This window comes from Myotis yumanensis, unplaced genomic scaffold (genome assembly GCF_028538775.1).
Source record: "Myotis yumanensis isolate MYYU_CA2020_CCGP unplaced genomic scaffold, mMyoYum1.0.hap1 SCAF_3, whole genome shotgun sequence".
NCBI lineage: Eukaryota > Metazoa > Chordata > Mammalia > Chiroptera > Vespertilionidae > Myotis > Myotis yumanensis.
Window position 1 is genome coordinate 199,900,441 of NW_027223754.1, and position 15,971 is coordinate 199,916,411.

The following is a 15,971-nucleotide window of genomic DNA, read 5'->3' on the forward strand; positions in this document are numbered from 1 at the left end:
TTCTTGAATAATTCATCCTGTTCCCACTAATCTGTAATGTCAGCTCTGCAGTACATCAAGCTTTTATGCACGAGTGGGTCTCTTTCAGAACTCTTTATTCCACTGCCAAATCTAGTCTTAATAATCAAAACTTTAAAATAGTTTTTGATATCTGGTAGGGCAAGTTTCTAAGCCCCCTAGTCTCCCATCAGTTTTTCTTCTACAGCAGTTCTTTGACTATTGTACATTTCTTTTCTATACAAATCTTCATATCAGCTTTTCAAGTTCTGTGAGAAACCTTGATGGGATTATGAAGGAAATTGCATTGTTTCTGAAATTGATTTTAGAGGGGAATTAACACCCTTAAGGTAATTTTCTTATCCATGAATGTGGTACTTTTCCATATTTATTTAGATCTTTATTAACCTTTTAATAAGATTTTTCTTGTTTTAGTCATAAAGGTTATATATCTTTTGAAATAATTCTAATTCTTTTTTTAAAATATATTTTATTGATTTCAGAGGAAGGGAAAGGGAGAGGGAGATAGAAACTTCAATGATGAGAGAGAATCATTGATCAGCTGCCTCCTGCACACCCCCTACAGGGAATTGAGCCCACAACCCAGGCCTGTGCCCTTGACCGGACTCGAATCTGCGACTCTTCAGTCCACAGGCCGACACTCTGTCTACTGAGTCAAACAGGCTAGGGCGAATTCTAATTCTTTATAATTTAATTATAATTAAACTTTTTATTTTCAGTTATTATAAGTGGTATCTTGAAAAAGTTTACCCTTTTCTAACATAATTGCTGATTTGTACACATGTAATTGATTTTTGTGTAGTGCTCTTTTTTTTATTAGTCTGTACAAGTTGGTTCTAATAAAATATTGACTACTTGTTACAATCAATTACCAAGATTTTCATTGCAACAGTATTTTCCCACACACATCAAAATTTGTAAGCAATATGTCTTTCTCAAATTGTCATTTAGTGTTTTTTATCCCAACCCTCAAAACACAGACATAGGTTTTTGAATATCAATAAGCCATTTATGGAAGTCATAAGATACAGCTATTAATAAACATTACACAGGCTACAATGGACAAACACCACTAACATTTATGGTAAAAGGTCTTGGTTTAAAAGTATAAGTACTAACATGAGCCACATAAACACACTATTTGTGTCTTTCCAAAACCAAAATGGGGAAAACCTTATTGCCATTCTGCCAAACACCACATAACTAAAAAGGCTGCATTAAGGGTCATGAATCCAATGTACATGTCATAGAATTAAAACTCCTGTTAAGCACCTGAACTACTCATTGAAGTAAATTAAAAAGTAAGATCAAGCTTCTTTAACATATCAATGCTATTTTAGAAGCATCATCAGAACACAGATTTAATTATAAATTGGCCTGGACTGTATCCTATAAAGAGAATTTTGCTTAGTATCAAAAGAGAATCTATAAGCAAACATCCCAGGAAAGCTGTGGGATCATGTTCTTTGTTATTCTTGAAGAAACTCACCAGGTTGGATATCTGTAATCTCCCAGGGGTTCTAGGAGCTCTACATACCAATTAATTAATTAATTAAGAAATTGATAGTATTTAATCAAAAAGACCAAAAGTAGACTTTGTTCTCACATATATTAGATAAGTGGATTTTTAAAAATCACATGATAAATGTAAATCATAAAACCAAGTGTACTTGTAAAGGTACATCAATTTTACGTTACGTAAACTAGACTGCAAACTGCGTGCTTACAATAACATTTTACCTGGGAAAGCCTATGAGAGATTTCTTGTAAATATTTATGCCATGATACAAAACAACATGCAAACTGGCAAGGTCCCTAAAATAGCAGTTAAAAAGCTTATATACAGGAAGATGTCACTATGATCAAATGTGGCATTTCCTAGAGTCTATGGCACAGAACAGTAACCTCCACAGGCTCATCCTCCATGGCCTTCTTCCTTGTGTGACAGTTTGACTCCCTTATTCTGGTTCTCACTTTCCCATAGTCCAGTTTATCAGTTTTGTTAGCCTTTCTAACTAACTTTTGGCTTTGTTGTTCTTCACTATATAATTTTTCTATTTCACTAATTTTTGCTTTGTATTATTTCTTTAATTTTTTGAGGTTTATTTTGCTCTTTTTCTAATTAAAATTGGAGAGACAGCTCATTAATATTTAGACTTCGAAAAATTAGCATTTAAGGCAACAGGTTTCTCTTTATGCATCATTTTTGCTAGTTCTCACAATTTTGATAGGTAGAATAGTCACTGTTTAGTTCTGAGTTTTATAATTTTCATTATTATTTTCTCTTTGACCCATCAATTACTTAATTTAATCTCTTATATTTTTTGTTTTTAAAAGTTCTCATTGGTTCTTTTTCAGATCTGTCTGGTCAATTACAGTTTTCTATTTTTTTCATTCAACACATTTTTAATCTTTTGTTTTAAATCTATAAGACATTTATTTATTTTTAAACATTTATTTTATATTTGTATTTGATTGTTCAGTATCTGCTGACTTTGCCCATCTGATTCTGCAGTTTGTTATTTCTGCGGATCTTAGCTCATGGTGTCTTCATCATGTGTTCAGCAAATTTTTATTTTGTATGTATATTTAGTAAAATGTATCTAAAAGAATTCTTGAAATTCCTGTGTTTGCTTCTGCCAGGCACTGGGAGCAAGACCACTCCAGGGCAACTTTAAATTAAAATTAGAGCTTGAGGCTTTTCAGGCCACAGTCAGTGCAAATACCAAAGTTGGTGAGTATGCCTTTGTCATTAGGAATTCTCAGGGCAATATATACCTTTTTCTCCCCACTTGCCCCCTTCTTTCCAGAGCCATTCATTCCAACTTAGGCATGTTTCCTTCCACTTCCTGGATTTTTTTCTAGTTCCTTGAGGCGGGGGAGAGGGGGTTCCCAGCATTATGTGAGAGTTTCTGACCTGATCCCTCATTTCACATGCTTTACCTTTTGTCCCTGTACAAGTGGATCATTAAAACCAGGCACTAGGTCACCAGGAATTCATAGAATCTCTCAGAGCACATGCTGGTTCTAACCCTTGTTAAACCCTGTGAAATATCCTATTTTCTCTTTTCTAGCCTCCAATGGTTTTCTTTATTTTACCACCAATTCAGCCGTACTCTCTATAAAAGATGTTTTCATCTAGCATTTTAAAGTGCTGTTTACCAAGAGGTGTTCTCTGTACAACTAGTCGGCCATGTTGCTGGGAATGGACATTTTAATTCATTCTTTAGGGAAAATTCTCTCTTTAAGGGAGTTTGAATCCATTTGCACAAAATATATCTGTATTGCATGTTAAGTTATTTCCTGTAAAAATTATATAGGGCTATTTTTTAAGTTCTGAAATGGCAGGTTAATATTTTGAAAGAATTGTTCAGAGATGGGTATAGTTAGCAGTTGATTCTCTTGGGGACTGTTTAAATCTTATTTGGCATATGTTTTCTGTGAATGTACTTATAAGACTTTGAAATTCTCTGACATTTTTGTTCTTTGGGCTTTTAAAAAACTTTTTAGTGTTAGTTGTGCCCTGTCTTTTCCCCCAGGGTTTCAACCTGTTCTGGAGGTGGCCTTTTAATCTACCAAAGTCCTTGTCAGTGGCGACTTTTTTTCTTAGCTGCTGGTCTGAAACTATAATAAATATCAATAATTGTGTATTTTGTTTTAAATTTCTACTGGGTGAATTGTTTTGGCTGATCTTCACACAAAATTTGGACCAAATCCAAATCATTTTGACAGTTTAGAAAAGTTGGTTAACATTTTCTTTTATATTGCTTAAATTGTTATAGACTCTGAATATTATGAGGTTTTCCCATAATCATTTAATTATGGAGATAGTTTCCAGTTTTTTTTTAAATGATACTTTTCAAAAAATGTTGGTTACTCTGATGTGCAATGGAGCATAGATTTATTTTTCATTGATGCTGAAAATTGTGTCCCCAAGTGGTAGAAAGGAACTTTGAAGAAGAAAAACTATTGCCAGATGGGCTTGGGTGGTTCAGAAAACATTGGAAAGGCAAAAGGTTTATATGAAATGTGACTTCCATTTTCTGAAGACCTACTACTAACATCTTATATTTGTAAATAACTTGACTGAAATTATCTTTCCTCCAATGAACATATCTTTGACCATGTGATAACATATCTTTGGCCAAGTAAATTTATGCAAATCAAATACGATTGGTCATTGTTTTCCTGAGAACCCTGAATTTTAACCCATTTTCTACCATAAACATCTGTAGACACAAGCAGCGGACCTTCCCCACATGCCACTTGCATCTATAAAAAAAAAAAAAAAAGTTTTCCCTAAGTGGCAGTCCTGACCAACTTTAAAATCATTTTTCATGAGACTTTTCAGCTGGAAATATTCAAGAACACCCAAATTGTGAGTAATATATTTATTTTTATAATATTCATTGCAAATTGATTTTTTAAAATTAAATTCAAAATATCGTAGCGTGTGTGGATGGTTTCCGTTTTGGATGCGTGGCAGTTTGCCGAGGCTGACTGGCAGACCCTGAACAATGGATGAATGGTTACTCTGACACATGTTTCTGTGAAAGAGAAGCTAAGGGGTTAGTTGGCATAAGGAGCCAAAAAGGCCCAGATTGCCTGCCTCCTTAGGTTTTTTTGTAACAACAGCTTGAACTAAAATGAACCTCTAGATATAATCCCCAGGGTAAGCATCCTTGAGAAAGCACATGCATCCTTTAAGCAAGACTAAACATAAAGATTCTAGTAAATTTCCTTTTCCAAATTACTTTGTTGTTGTTTATTTTGTAGCAACTTATTTTTTTAATTAAATCTTTATTGTTCAGATTATTACATTTGTTCCTCTTTTTCCCCCCCATAACTCCCCTCCTCCCAGTTCCCACCCCACCCTCCGCCCTCACTCCCCACCCACTGTCCTCATCCATAGGTGCACGATTTTTGCCCAGTCTCTTCCCGCATCTCCCACACTCCTCCCCCCGCCCCCCCAAGAATAGTCAGTTCATTCCCTTTCTATGTCCCTGATTCTATTATAATCACCAGTTCATTCCATACATCAGATTATTTATTCACTTGATTCTTAGATTCACTTGCTGATAGATGCATATTTGTTGTTCATAATTTGTACCTTTACCTTTTTCTTCTTCTTCCTCTTCTTAAAGGATACCTTTCAGCATTTCATATAATACTGGTTTGGTGGTGATGAACTCCTTTAGCTTTTTCTTATCTGTAAAGCTCTTTATCTGGCCTTCAATTCTGAATGATAGCTTTGCTGGATAAAGTAATCTTGGTTGTAGGTTCTTGGTATTCATCACTTTGAATATTTCTTGCCACTCCCTTCTGGCCTGCAAAGTTTCTGTTGAGAAATCAGCTGACAGTCATATAGGTATTCCCTTGTAGGTAACTGAGTTTCTTTTTCTTGCGCTCCTCTGGTCTGCTGTTGGGTGTCTGTATAATATTCTTTATTTCAGACAGTGTATGTTTAATTTCTAGTTGATTCTTTATCACAACATCGAGGGTCTCATTAGATTTCTTGCAGATCTCATTAAGTTTATCGGCAGTTTCTAGAAAATTATTGAAAGACCTTAAAAGTGTGGTTTTGAGTTCTATATCCTCCAATTCTGACATTTGTGTCCTGTTTCTTTGTCTCCGCATTTTTTATGCTTTCTTGGTGCACCCCCTAGGGGTCTTTGTGCGCAGTCTTGTTGTAGTTAAGCCTTGATTGTTGTAGGTAATACTCGGGGGGATTTGACCTCCAGCCAACTGGCTGTGAGAATCAGCTCTGTCTGCAGTGGGAGAACTTCTGTCCTCTAGGGAGGTGCTAATCTAGCCTTTCCCTGAGGCTATCTGGCAAATGCCTCTGTTCAGGGCTTGGGCGGGGCGGGTCCCAGGGGATCTACAGGGCGGACGGAACGAGCAGTTATGGCTGCTCTCAGTCTCGTCCTCAGGGGCTCTGAGTCCCAGCAACCGCTGCAAACATTAGAGAGAAAGCTGCCTTCGAGTTCCAACGAAGCCAGGCAGTCCCTCTTCTCCCATTTGAGTCTGGTCCCTAGAGACTCGCTCGGATCTGGAGCTCAGAGTCTGAGACTCCCTCCCGATTGAAACAGACAACCGCACCCTCAGCCGCCAGCCTGCTCCGCATGCACTCCGCACCTTAGTATTTTACTTCAGCACTGCGCCTCCTCTGAGTCTTGAAGTGGTTGTTCGAGGCAGCAAACTCCAGCATTAACCTATGCTGCCATCTTGGTTTCTCCTTTGTAGCAACTTATTACAGCACATGTTTTTCAATTTCAGCATTTATGGCATGAATAAAAATTGATGATCCACACACACACACACACACACACACACACACACACAAAGATTCTAGTAAAACACTCAGGGGTTCAGACTTGTTTGGAAAAGTCAAGGTAGGGGCTGCTGCCTTTGGCAAGGTCACCCCAGAAGCTCCAGGCCTTTCAGAGAATCCTCCTTACAGACATTCCAACCAAGTCCCGTGCTTCCCCACAGCAGTTAACTGGATAAATGGCTAATTTTATGAGCCTAAAAGCCGAGATTGCTTACTTATATTATCAAAAGATATAAGAAAATTTAGAATTCCTTCCCAAATGTATGCAGCAAATAATCTATATACCTTCACGTAGATTCTACCTTTCATATTTTTCTACCCTTGTTTTTATTATTTATCATTCTGTCTCTTAATCATCATATTCTTTTTTTAAATTTAATTTAATTTATTTATTTATTTACATCATAGTCTTTTAATGCATTTCAAAATATATTACATATATCAGAATACTTTCCACTAAATACTTTAACATGTATAAAATTAACCAGAATTTAACATATTTATAATTTTTTCTTTTAAGGTAAAAGTTACAAAAAATAAAATGTACAAATCATAAATGTACATGTGCTGAGTTTTGACAAATGTCTACCCCGGTGATTCCTTCAAGGTAAGACATTGCCATCACCCCAGAAAGTTACCTTTTGCCTCTTCATAATTAGTTGCCATCACTCCCCCAAGAAGTAATAGAAGATATCTAAACATTTCTTTATCTATTAAAGCAATTAAATCTGTAAGTTAAAACTTTTTGTCGTAAAGAAAACTCTGGGCCCAAATTGGTAATTTTCAAATAGTAATACCAATCCTCCAAAAACTTAGAAAATAGAAAAAAGAGGAAACAGTTTCTGGAGTAGCTTTGTAATGTATCCAATTGACTAGGCCAAATTACATTTTCCAAAATTTCCTTCTCTTTATCTCTACATTTCTCTCTCACTGGGTGTAGTTCTCTGATAAAGGGAATTAGCTGTCCCTTCAGATATGAGTTTGTCTGTCCTCATTGGTTTCAACTTGTGCTTGTCCTTGCTCTTCCCTACTTTACATCCATCTTGCCTTCCCAACTCCCTGTCTTGTGGACTCCAGCATCAGATGGGACAATCTTAGGGAGACTGATTACTTGGCTTACACAGTTGCCTATGATCAAATCCCGTGACAAATAGTGTATGCATCTGTTTGTATGTGTGTGTATGTGAGTGGTTCTGCTTTTCCTGATTGCATTTTTAAAAATATATTTTTTATTGATTTTTTTTTTTTTTGAGAAACATTGATGTGAATGAAACACTGATTGGCTGCATCTCGCATGCCCCCTACTTGGGAAGGAGCCCCCAACCCAGGCCCATGTGCCCTGACCCGGAATTAAACCAGCAAGTTTTTGGTGCATGGGATAACGCCCAATCAACTGAGCCACACCGGCCAGGGCTCTGCCCCGGGGATTCCCTGCTGACCCCAGAAGCACAAGCTATAACATGAAGGTTGTGTGTGTGTGTGTGTGTGTGTGTGTGTGTGTGTGTGTGTTATGCAGCATTATTATAGCAGTAGATAACTGATACAAATGTCCTACATGCCTGTACCTCCCTCTTGACACTTCAGCCTTTCTGTTCCTACAATATGCTGAGGTTATTTTTGGCTCCAGATCTTTGCCTTGTTCCCTCTGTCAGGAGGAGCATCTTCCTGTTACTTGTATGGAGCTCAAATGTCATGATTCTGAATGTGCTTTTTTGATCCCACTGCCTAAAGAGCCCCCTTCCCAGTCATCCCCTATTCCATTTCACTCTTTTTTAAAAAATATATTTTATTGATTTTTTATAGAGAGAAACGGAGAGGGATAGAGAGTTAGAAACATTGATGAGAGAGAAACATCCATCAGCTGCCTCCTGCACACTCCCTACTGGGGATGTGCCTGCAACCAAGGTATATGCCCTTGACCAGAATTGAACCTGGGACCCTTCATTACACAGGCCAATGCTCTATCCACTGAGCCAAACCAGTTAGGGCTCCATTTCACTCTTAATTTTCTCCACTGTGCTTTTTCTAAAATTCTTTTATTTGCACACATTTATTGTCCATCTTCCCCAACATCCATAACGGTAGGGACTTTGTTTCCCTCCTCCCTGCTTTCTTTTTTTCTCCATAGAACTTAGGACCACTGGGCATGCTATATATCTTACTTATTTCTTTGTTGACTGGCTGTCTCTATCTACCAAACTATAGACTCCGTGAGGACAGGGATTTTATCAGTCTGTTCAATACTGTATCCCTAGTGCTTTATATAGTGTTTGGCACAGAGAGAGCACTCAGTAAATGTATATGGAGTAGCTGAAGGAATGTTCTGCAATATGACAGTCCGGTTAGCCACCCAGCACTGCTTGGGGTGGGATAGGGTCGGCCTATCACTCTTTTGGAGATGTTGTTCCTATGGATTTATTTGTATTCTGAATGTTTGAGTTTATAATCTTAACTTTTAATATTGTGTCCTTGAAATGCCATTAGTTCTCTCTATAGTTAAAGATGGCTAAACTCTGTCCTACTTTTTCCCTCCCAACTACAACATGGTAAAGTGGAATTCCTGGGCAAACAACCTATTAACCATCTTTCTTGGATTTCTTTTAGTTGTGTATATTTTTTTGGGCAGCAGAAGTGGGGGAAAGGAATACTTTAATGGAAAATCTTAAGTTAGGATTCCCCATTCCTCACTTCAAACTCCAAGAAATTCTGAACTGAAATTTTTATAGAAACCAAATGAGGCTACATAGCATAAGATGAGGATAGGATAATATAGCGTAGTTGCACTGGCAACAGTTTAAATGCTCAGTTGCCACATCCAGCTAGTGGCTTGCATGTTGGACAGTCAGAACATTTTCATCATTGCAGAAAATTGTACTGGTTAGCATAGCCCTAGCCTAGACAGTGGGGACTGTGAAGGTTATCTAGACAATGAGATATAATTATTTTATGTTTTGTCACCCGAGTGGGGGAAATGTAAGTATTGTGTCTTCTAACTCTCTTGTACTTTTAGTCACTCAACAAATATTCATTGTGCATCTAATAATATTTGCCAGCACTGTGCTAGGCACTGGGATTTGGTAGTAGACAAGGTAGCCTCAGGCCCTTCTATATGAAGCTTATATTCTAACTAGAGGCCCAGTATACTGATTTGTGCACCAACGGGGTCCCTCGGCCTGGCCTGTGCCCATCTGGGGATGTCAGACTGCCAGTTTCGGCCCCATGCCCACAGGCCAGGCTCGGGAAGAGCCTGAGCCCTGGCCGGGTGCTGTGCCGCTCCGCTCATCCCAGCCCCACTGTGCGCCTGCCTCTGCCACTGCTCAGTAGCGCTGCCATGGAGGCAGGAGAGGCTTGCGCTGCCGCAGTTGTGCTCACCAGCTGTGAGCTCAGCGTCTGGCGCCCATCAGTCAGCTGAGCAGCACTCCTGCTGTGGGAGCACACTGACCACCAGGGGCAGCTCCTGCATTGAGCGTCTGCCCCCTGATGGTCAGTGCACTTCATAGCTACCGGTCAAATGGTCAACTGGTTGTGTAGGGTTTTATATATAGAGATGGGAGAGATAGTAATTAAATAGACAATAATACCCATAACTACAATCTGCATGTGCGGGGTTTATAGTAGCTGTTTATTTATTCTTATTTATTTTTTTAAATAACTTTAAAAATATTTCTATTGATTTCAGAGAGGAAGGGAGAGGGAGAGAGAGATAGAAACATCAGTGATGAGAGAAGATCTTTGATTGGCTATCTCCTGCATGCCCCCTACTGAGGATGGAGCCTGCAACCCTGGCATGTGCAGAATTGAACCTGGGACCCTTCAGTCCATAGGCCGATGCTCTATCCACTGAGCCAAACCAGCTAGGGCTACAGTAGCTATTTAAATGACTATTGATGAACTACTGTGTATTGTCCCACAAGCTCCTTAGATCCTGACAAATTGGAGGCACAAATAGCTACCTAGTAATTATAGTTTAGGTCTACGGACAACATCAAAAGTTACATTGCCTTCAATACATTTAGTAATTATTCAGGCTGTTTTCTGTATTTTTCTTATTTTTGACATAGAGCCAAGATTATATCAGTTGCCCTGTGGTTTAAAGCCACAGTTATTCTGGGAGTACACATTTGCCATTATTGAACAGTAGCTGATCCAAAAGAATTCCAGCCAAGGTCTTGCCAGTGATGGAAAGAAACGATGTGTCCTGGCCATTGCCAAAAGTATATTTTTTCTTGTTGATGGCAGTCACTGTGTCTTTGAAGCTTTTCATATGTTGTGACATGTGCATATATGAATCTTCCCTAGGGAGCAGAGGTCTCGCTGTCTAACTCATTCAAACAGTACTTACCTCTGCATCATTTGCAGTTATGCAGTTGCCTACCTAATAAATGTTTTTGCTGCTATTGCCAATTACATTCTATAAAAAGTTCTAGAAGATAAGCCATGAAGATTGGCACGTAACCATTGATTAGTATTTTAATTTCATTTTCCCCTTTAAATCATCAAATCTTACTTATGCTGTTAAGCCCTAGCAACTTTTTACTTTAATACAGAAGCAGATATGAAGTGTAATTTCCACTTCTGAGAAAATTTTTTCTTTTTAATTTTTGCAACTTCATTTTGACTTCTCTAAGGTGACATATCTGTGTGTTCTTTATTGTTGGACACTGACACTGTGGATGCATATGATAATCAGATAATCAGAGGGATTATTGTATTGGTTAATAATTAGCTGAGTAATAGAGATTCACACTAGAGGCACTTAAATAAATGGGAGGATTTAGTTTCTCTATGCAAAGAGGAGTTTGGGAATAGTCAGATCAGGGCCGGTGTGGTAGGTCCACAGTGTCATCATAAACTGGGTTCTTTCTTTCTTCTTGGCCAAGCTTAGTACTAGATTTCATCCCCAAGGTCACCATGATAGTTGTTGCAACTCCAGTCATCACATCTGTATTTTTGGCTGGAAGGAGGTGGAGGGAGGAAAGGCAAAATGGCACATTTGAGTTAAAAGCCTCAAAAGGTATGTCTATTGCCCTAGCCAGTTTGGCTCAGTCAGTCTGTGGACTGAAGGGTCCCAGATTCGATTCCGTTCAAGGGCACATGCCCAGGTTGCAGGTTCGATCCTCAGTGAGGGGCATGCAGGAGACAGCCGATTAATGATTCTCATCATTGATGTTTCTATCACTCTCTCCCTCTCCCTTCTTTTCTGAAATCAATAAAAATATTTTTTAAAAAGGTATGACTATTTACTCTCACACAATCACTCCTTATTACAAGAGAAATTAGGAAGTAATTTTTAGTTAGTTAAAGTTGGCACCCAAATAGTATTGAAATTCTATTAGTAAGGAAAAAGGATTATGGATAGTGTGTTGGAAACTTAGTCTTGCTCACTGCCTAGCAACTATTATTATTGGTGAACAGTGGGCAAGTGGAAAAACTGCTGTTTGAAGAGTGTGAAACTGCTGCTGAGCCAGCTTTCATAATGTGGCTATATGGAAAGCTAAGAAAATACACTTTCTATTTTTATAATGGAAAAACTGGTTAATATAATGAAATATTTTTGGTAAATTTTGTTTGACTATAGCTAGTAATTTCTATTGTTGTTGTTAATCTGCACCTGAGGCTATTTTTTCCATTGATTTTTTTTTTTTAGAGAGTGGAAGGGAGGAAGGGAGAGAGAGAGAGAGAGAGAGAGAGAGAGAGAAACATTGATTGGTTGCTTCCTGCACATGCCCCAAACGTGGCTGGAATCTGGAACCCAGGTATGTGTCCTTGGCTGGGAATTGAACCCACAACCCCTTGGTGCACAGGCCAGCCCTCTAACTACTGAGCAACACCGGCTAGGGCTGAACATGACTATTTAAATATGCCCGGTGACCTGAAGTATTCACTCAAGAAAGAAAAATCAATCACATAGTAGGCACCCGATAAATCATTAAAATAAATCACACTGACCTATCTTTCTTTAGTAGAAGTCCTTCATGTGGTTTCCTTATTAATGCAGGATAATGTTATGTTAGCATGAGTGATTTTGTTTTTTATTTCAGAGAGGAAGGGAGAGGGAGAGAGAGATAGAAACATCAATGATGAGGGAGAATCACTGATTGGTTGCTTCCTGCACGCCCTACACTGGAGATCGAGCACGTAAGCCGGACATGTGCCCTGACTGGGAATTTTACAGTAACCTCCTGATTCATGTTCATAGGTTGACACAACTACTGAGCCACTGTGCCAGGCCCAAAATATGTATCTTTAACCATGTAAATCCAAATTGAGAAATCCTTTCTAAGGAAATAATTGGAAAAAATGCCAAGATACATACACAATGTGTTTCTTTTTTTAATTGGCAATTTTATTTTTTCTTTTCCTTTTTTAAAATATATTTTTATTGATTTCAGAGAGGAAGGGAGAAGGGGAGAGAGAGAGACATCAATGATGAGAGAGAATCATTGATTGGCTGCCTCCTGCACGCCCTCCACTGAGGATTGAGCCCTCAATCTGGGCATGTGCCCTTGACTGGAATCAAACCCAGGACCCTTCAGTCTGTAGGTCGATGCTCTACCCACTGAGCCAAACCGGTTCAGGCAGCACAATTTTTGTTGTTGTTGTTTGTTTGTTTTCTGAATTAGAAACTGTTAAATGACCATAAATACAGAATTGGCTAAACAAGTTATGGTACAGCCATACTATGTGGGCACTAAGAAAGATTATATATATTTGTGTACAAGGAAAGATGTTTTTAATATATTATTTAATGAAAAAAAGTTACAAAACCATTTTAGGATACCTTTTAAAAACACTAAGCATGTATGTTTATTTGTAGATGTGTGTGTGGGTGTGTCTCAGAGATTACACACCAAAATATCAACAGTGTTATTGCTGTTTGATAGGATTATAGGTAGTTAAAATGCACGTGTTATTATTCTTTGTGCTTATCTATAGTCTGAATTTTCTGTATTAAACCGTGTTATGGAAAAATGATGAAATAAGAACAAACCAATTCACTCCTACTGCTTTAATTATATTGGGATTCCTATGGGGGATAGCCTTTAAAAATGACTTATAACTTACATAGTTTATTTAACCCCTGGCCATCCTGCTACTGATGCTCACTGATTCCACAGCTGCAGACTGAGGCTACCTCCTGTTCCAGTGCAGATTTTTATTTATTTTCTTGATTTTCAACATTTTTGTTTTATCTGTGACTAGCAGTTTCCTTTTTGCCATGACCCGAGCACTCCCCACACCTGATGATTGTCCCGTGGTCAGTGTTGTTTGCACATGTTCCCCTTCAGAGAGTTGTTAGAGGTAGTTATGACTGTTCAAGATACTACTGACAAAGATTTAAATATTGGTGGTGGGAGGGAGATTAAGAACCTGCATCCCATGTACCAGCCTTGCCTTACTTAATCTCTTTAGGTAAATATTCAGATTATGCCTGGTCATGGGGTCATGGGGGGTTCCCTCTGGAGAAATAGCAAGCCTAGGTATGAATACTTTCAAGATCAGGATGTTTGGCAGAGCTTGTGGCGATTCTCATTCAGAATTTGGCTTGCTTGCAAAGGATTCCTTACATTTCCTAAGGGACAGGCTTTGGCTGGGTCAATATAGTGTTTGTTTATTAAGCAAAAGTTTATGCCAGGCAACTTCAGATGGCATTTGGCTTTGTATTTACCTACACTGGGATTTTGTATGAGCCACTTATCCATCACAGTGATGAAAAATGAGACAGTATTAGTGATGTGGTTTCATTTGCCCCCTTTTCATCATTGATTTTGCTGGTCAATCTTTCCTGAAACTCCCTCTTTACTGGGACCATCAATTCAGAACTCTGAAGCTCTCTGTGATGGAGTTGGTCTCTGAGCTGGTGTCCATCCAACCAGGAATAGACTGCAGTATGCTCATTAAGAATGACACAGTTCTTGATTGTATTTCTGGTCCATGGCTTAGGTTGTCTTCACGCACACAAAATGGCTCTGCCATGAAGTTTTCTTTCTCCTCCTTTGCTTCTTGTACTTCTTTTCCTCATACAATTCCACTCTGTTTTCATGGACCTGTAGAATTCAATGAATCTTTTAAGCCCAAAAGCTAAAATCTGAACATCCCTCTCTTCCCTCCAGGTCCTTTTCCACGATGGCATTGAGGATGTTGCCATGTTTGTTTAATTCTACTTACTTATTATGATGATGATAGGTTACAGCTATTTTATTTCAACTCTTAACTAAAATTGCTGGGTTACTTTTTTCATTATGCTATGCTGTTTAGGAATACTGCACTCCAGTTTTTCCACTGGATGTTTTAATTAAGTGATAGGAGTTAGGAGACTAGAATGTAGGAAAAGCCTTTAGAGAATTTTAGAAAAGAGTTCCAGAGTCGATCCTCTCCGAGTGTTCCTCTCAAGGCCCATCCTCTCTCCGGTGGTCAGCTACCACCCTCGGAGGGCTGCTTCTCACACTGGCACCAAAGAGGTCAGTTTTTCCATTCTCCCAGAAAAGATCAGGAATAAGGTTCGTGAAAATGTAAGCTTGAAGTTTAGAGAACTCAAAACAACCCAAACCCTCAAACATTCAGTTTGGTTTGAATCTTGGACAAAGGTTTGCTATGCAGCTAGTGGAGTCATTCCAGTTGAAGGACTGTAGTAACTTCATTTCAGGGCTGGTGACGGGGAAATTATGAAACCATAACTTGGATCTCATTTGAACAAAACCAAGAAACAAAAACACTTACTGGGGAATCTGCATGGGAAAGGGGGCCTACCTAGCCTCAATTGCTGCTATTTTACTGTGGCAGCTCCTCTTACTGTAGGAATTATGAAACCATTCTTTCCAATTCCTTTGTAGAGAGCTGACTTTTGAAAGTGATTGAGTTGCCTGCATCCAATTTATAAGCCTCCTGATGTGCACAACAGGGAAAGATCTTTCATAGGTGATTACATCCAACAGGGTTAAGGCCTGTCATAGTGATCTCCCTTGTGGTCAGCTTTCATTTCAAAAGTCATCCCAGGAGAACAACTGTAGCTCTTTACCTAGTTGACTTCTGAAACAAATTTTCCACTTCAAAGAGAGCCCAATAATTTAGACCCTATCCTTCTTGGATACCATTTATTTATTCCTGGGATAAGAATTCAATTTAATGACTATTTCTTGAGTGGCTTCATTATATCTGGCACAGGAGAATATATTCCAGGCAAGGGTATGCTACACACACACACACACACACACACACACACACAACACAGTTCCTCAAAGATCTTATGGACCAGTCTACAAGCAACAACAAAATATCTTAGAACAGAAACAAACACAAAAGGGATTCATTCTGAAATAATTTAGAAAACGTTAGTTAATTTCTATACATGCCCAATAGAGTCTCTCACCCCATTTACAGCTGTTCACTTATCAAATACTGCAGAGCAACATAGGATCAAGCCTCAGGCTCTGCAGATGTGGAGGCAGTCTGGAAGGGTAAAGAATCACAGGCCTGCTGAAGTTCTAAAGCAGATGGTCTCAAATGATTTTCAAAAGACTTGGGGCCTCACAGCACTTGGAACTACTGAAAATTTAATAAAGTGTGCACTTGCTTATGTAGGTGGAGACTTTAGTTTTCTCCATAATGAAAGTGACTAAAA